A 5,736-nucleotide genomic window follows, 5' to 3' on the forward strand; every position below is an offset into this window, starting at 1 on the left:
AGAATACAGACTGGGCCCACCCCATCCTGAGGATGCCTCAGAGTTTTCATCTTCGAGATCCATGTACCCATGAATTTTTTGCAGCTTGGCTTTCATCTCTTCCAAGATTTAGGTGTGAACTTTAGGGATGGGTCAATGGATGAGTTTATGTGGTAGCAACGGTCTGTTTCATTCTTAACAGTAACTACCCAGTGCTGAACAACACCCATTCAATCCCTTTTGAAAATTGGACAGAGTTTTGTGTGACCAGAGCAAGATGTGAAAAGTTTGTCCAGCAGTCCTTTAATTAGAGACTTGGGAGCCTTGCTGCTAGATAAGTTCCACGTGTCTATCAGACATCAGAAAAACAGCATATGCTGGAGTTCTGGCACAGGTTTGACAGACTTTTCATTTGTTGGAAGTATAGTTGTCTCTGGTGAGGTGAGGAATAATTGTGAGATTTCACCAGTCTTTATGGATAGAAGGATGAGAATAAAGATTCAACAACCAGAGTGGACTGTGCTAATTCTCTCTTTTTTTTTTTTAAATAGAAACTTTTATTCAGAATTAAAGCAAGTACTTGAGTGTCACACACACACTATTACACGGGAACTAGCGGCTAATCCGGAGCGTTTTATTTGCACAATCACAACATGCGGGCAAACCCGGGTTGGGGCTGGGGCGGAGCCGAGGGTCCGGGGTGCGGGACTGGGGAGGGGGGGGCGCCCCTACTCCTCCTCCCCCGACAACTCTCTCTCCATCGTGTAGGCCATGAAGCACGCGTCGGGGCTCTTGGGGACCAGGGGGTGGCCCGGTCTCACGATCTCGAAGCCCAAGAAGCTGAAGGTCCGGAGCAGGGCGGCTCGGTCGTCGCGGCTCTTGGGGAAGCAGATGAAGACGTGCTGCACGCGCAGCTGCTCCTCCGCGAACTCCAGCAGCACCGCGAGGCTGTCCTTGCTCCCCTCGGGCAGCGGGCCCCCCCGGGATCTCGATGTAGAGGCCGCTGCCGCTGAGCACCGCCCGCCAGTGGACGGCCCTGGCCTCGGTGAGCCGAGACTGCACGTGCAGGATCCGCGTCGGGCTGCTCGTCCCTTCCTCGGTCACGTCCAGCCGATGGTCCGAGTACAATAAGTTAGCTGGCGGACTGCGATCCCTCTGGCTATTCCCTCGCCCACCTGGGATCTTCGGGGGTGGGTGAGGGGCATCAGGAACGCCACCGAGGCCCTGGACCCGGGTGACTGCAGCAGTTGGGGGACACCCTGGAACTCTCGCTGCTGCGGCCGCCGCGGCTGTGCAGGCTGAGGAGCGGCATGGTGCGGCTGGCGTGGACGGCGGCGCTGGGTTTATCCCCTTCCTTCTCTCTGGCGAAGCAGTGGCTGTTGAGGATGCGCTGCAGGGAGGATTTCACCATCCGGCCGCTGGGGTCCGAAACCAGCAGAACCTCCGCTGCGCCTCTCCGCGCCGCCGCTGCTCGCCGTCCGCCAGACTGTGCTAATTCTTGACCTCTGCTATTTCTCTACCCTTTGACCTTGTGTCCTTTCTATCATCTGTGTGGCTTGGGTGGGGCAGAGATGGTAGAGGCAGACCTGCTGTTTTTCCCGTTTTTGTCTACCTGCTTCTAGTTGTGATTGGTCAGTGCAAGCTGCTAATTATTGTTTAAAAGATGGGAGAAAAGAAGAGTCAGATTGATTTTCTTTCCCCTCTATTCTCAACTTTTGAATCACAAATAGAGTGGTCATAGCTACTGCTTCTTTATCACTAGAACTTCTAGTCACCCAGCTCATCATGGCTCTAGTGTCTTTCAGATAATTCTAGTATTAGCTTGTTTTAACCCTTCGTCAGCATTACAGATTTGGTATCTGCTTCACTCATCTCGGTTGCATCTTCTCTGTTCATATTAGTAATGATTTATTCTTAATGTCACTGTTTTTTTCTGATGTAAGTTCCCTCCAGTTTATTTGTTTTTAATTTTTAAATTTAGGGGAGTTTGGGATTTAAGAGAGTCACACCTGGTAGTGTTTGAGAGTTTCTCTTGGTTCTGTATTTGGGGTCCTCAGTGGTACTGGGGATTGAGCAGTGATGGGCAAGGCAAGGCCTTTAAGCCCTCTACTATCTTTTTGTGCCCTAAATTCCATGCATTTTAAGATTTTTAGTATTGAAAAGCAGTGATTCACATGTGAAAAGACTGGCTTTAATAACTTTATATTTTTTATTTAGTCTATTAATCTACACAGAGTAGTTTGGTAATTCAAGTTTACTACAGGTAGAGCTTTGTTAAATGACTACAGATTTTTTTAAGAGGCAGAGAAAGAAATTGAGACAAATGCAAAGGAGATCATTATTGATCTTAAACTTTTTTTTGTTTTTTTTTGGGGGGGGTCACACCCGGCGATGCACAGGAATTACTCCTGGCTCTTCACTCAGGAATTACTCCTGCGGTGCTCAGGAGACCATATGGGATGCTGGAAATCGAACCCAGGTCGGCCACATGCAAGGCAAATGCCCTATCCGCTATGCTATCACTCCAGCCCCCTGCTCTTAAACTTTTTAGGTAGGGGAGTCTTTAAGCCATTCCCAGTGGTATTTGGGGATTACACCTGGCTCTATTCTCAGGGATCACTCCTGGAAGTGCTCAGGTAAACTTTTTATGTTCCAAGGATCTAACTCAGGCAGAATTCAGGCAGGGCAAGAATTTTATCCCCTGAACTATCCCACTGGACCATTTACCTTGAAATTAAATGAGTTGGTAGTAGTTTCAATAGAGTTTAAATACCAGAATGACAACAGGATTTTGGAGTTAAGATACTACAGTATATGAGCTAAACAGTTAGAAAATGATGATTTAAGAATAATAATTTTGTATTGAGATTCTGAGAAATTTATAATGATTGGTAAATAGAGCAGAGCTATCAGTAATCTATTTTAGATCTTAAAGAAAAGCAAATTCATTTTGCTACTTTTGTATATCTGTGATAATCTTAATAAAAACAAGTTCATTGCATATTACTTTTTATTATATAGTATTCAAGTGTTCTAGTTCTCTATGCACCTAAGTAGAATGCCATCAAGTTGAAATTATAAATTTAATATGCTTTGGATGTTTAAAATTTATGTTACTTATTTCATCTTGTTTTTAAAAATTGAATTCCATATTGAAATTTAATTATACAGAAATTTAGATTTATATTTACATTAATTTCTGACTTGTGTTTCAGATCCTTTTGTGCTTCTGATTCATTAGTTGAATTATTTTTCTTCTTGCAATGTTTAATTAACTGATATGTACACAGAAATGGTATCTATTCTATATTATATATTACTTTGTTAAGTTGACCCATGCTTACTAACAAGAGAATTTGAAGAAACACATATTCTCCTTTAACTGGTAATCTTTGATAATTAATAAATTGATGGCAGTTTTAAAAAGTGTTCAAGAAATTATTGAGTTATATTATAAAGTTTATAAATGTATTAAGTATTCCTTAAGGTTTGTGAAAAAAATAAAAAAGCAAGCCCACATGCAGTTAAAAGCTAAGGTAAAACAAATATGAAGTTGGAAAGCCATTTTCTTTTATGATGGAAATTCACTCTCGGTAATATTCTGAAAGGCTACAAGTTGAGGTGTTTAAGAGCTAGGTTCTGGAATTCTGAATCTTGGCTTTCAGTACTGTCTTTGCTACTTATTAGATTTACTTTGGGCATGTGGTCCAAATGTTCCAAGTCTAAATTTCCTCTGCTCTAAAGTAGCAGTAATAAAATAACCGATTTTATAGATATTTTAATTAAAATTTAGTACAATTTCAGAGTAATAGTATTCCATTGTAAAATAGTATTTCACTGCCAACATCAGGAATTCTCTAAAGAAATTATCCCATACCTAGACTATTCCTTTTCTATTCTGTTTGCCAAATCACTCTTTAATGCTAAAAAGTCTTGTATAGAGTTTAAAATAACTTACTAGAGATGGAGTGGTTACTCTAGTGCTATAGAAAATACTTACTAGTATCCCTTTTAATATCAAGTCTTTTTAATAATATTAGGTTACTGTTATGTACTAAATGTTTATGTTTTTCCCAAATTCATGGGTTGAGTCCTAATCCCAATGTGATAGTATTTGGAGGTAAGGACTTTGAGAAATCAGTTAAGTTTTGTGGGGGTTTATGGGAATGGAATCCCATAATAGAATGAGTGTCCATTTAAAATGAGGAAGACTGATTAGAGAAAGGGAGGAGAAGGTTGATTGAGGGACACTCTGGTTGAGGGTGTCGTGTTGGATCATAATATGTATAAAACCCTATCATTAATAGTATTAAAAATCACAGTTCATAAAATAAAAACTATTAAATAACAGCCATGATTCATTTATAAAAAATAGCATATAGAAAATAAAATAAGGTTGAGGGAGCAAAAGACTAGAAATAATTCTCTCTATTAAGAAAGTCAAAATAAGAGAACAAAGAGCACAGTTCTAATACAAGTATATATTAAGAAACCAAGGTTTTTTTCTTTTCTTTTTGGGTTGCACCCGGCATTGCACAGGGGTTATTTCTGCCTCACTCGGGAATGACTCCTGACAGTGCTCGGGGGACCAACTGGGATGCTGGGAATCGAACCCAAGTTGGTCACGTGCAAGACAAATACCCTACCCGCTGTGCTGTCACACCAGCCCCAAGAAGCCAAAATTTTTGACTTTTCAGTCACCACTTTCAGTGACTAGCTTTATTTTTAGTATCAATTTTCAAAAACAAATCAAAATTTCTATACTATTCAATCAAGATCAAATGTTTATTTTTCGGTTTTTTTTCTAAAACACGTATCAATGAAGGATTAAAATTAGAATTTTGGTGGTTAACACTGTAACAGAGTCAATTTACACTGAAACCTATATAATGTTATAAGCCAATCTCGCATCCATAAAAAAGGAAGAGAAAAAAGATTCCCCTGGCCCTTTCTAGGTAGGTATACAAAAGAGAAAAGCCAAGTGAGAAGTTAACTAGGAAGAAAAATTAGACCATGCTGGCACCCTGATCTCAGACTTTTGGTTTTGGCAAGTTTATTCTACCAGCTCAAACTGACTAAGTTAATTATTCTATAGTGATTCACTCACACAGTGATTTTGTTGATAGGACAATATTTTGACAGGTCTGGCAACTCTAGAAATCGATGGAGCTAACTCTAGGTTGCCATCTGTAATGATATTTGAATTCATGGACAGTTACTTATGCTTAATGCTAAGGCTGTGCCTGATTCAAATTCTGATTGCCAGGGAAAGAGAATTCATTAAAAATCAATGTGACATGAAAAATTGCGGAAAATACATCTGTGGTTATGAAAAAAATAGTGATTTATAAGTCTCTGTAATAAACATCTCCCAATACACTCTAAAGTAGCAGAAGGGCCCTTTGGTTGAAATATTATAAAAAATTAGATCTCTTTGGGGAAGAGTTACTTACATTAAAGCCTAATCTGAGAAATTAATAGCCACTTAGTATATTGCCACACTGTTTTTATTTACCAAGTATGTTTAGTTTGTAAGACAGCATGGTTGGAGAACGGAACTGGGATCCAGAGGTGGTGCCAGGCAACCCCATCCCTCGGTGCCTCATGTGGAGATTCATAGACCCACCACCACATGCCTGTATCTCTTCATCTGTCAAGTGAAGGGGAGTCTCCCATCCCTTTCCATCCCCATGTCTTCTCATTCTATCTATTGATTTTATAGACTTTAAGGTTTCTATGTGTCATTTATTTATCTCC

General features: G+C 40.4%; 1 pseudogene; it reads right to left on the minus strand.

Annotated features, from left to right (window-relative positions):
- Positions 1-505: 505 nt before the first annotated feature.
- Positions 506-1,458, minus strand: LOC130029613 (ornithine decarboxylase antizyme 1-like; annotated as a pseudogene).
- Positions 1,459-5,736: the final 4,278 nt, after the last annotated feature.

The sequence above is a fragment of the Sorex fumeus genome, unplaced genomic scaffold (genome assembly GCF_029834395.1).
Source record: "Sorex fumeus unplaced genomic scaffold, SorFum_2.1 ptg000043l, whole genome shotgun sequence".
Taxonomy (NCBI): Eukaryota; Metazoa; Chordata; class Mammalia; order Eulipotyphla; family Soricidae; genus Sorex; species Sorex fumeus.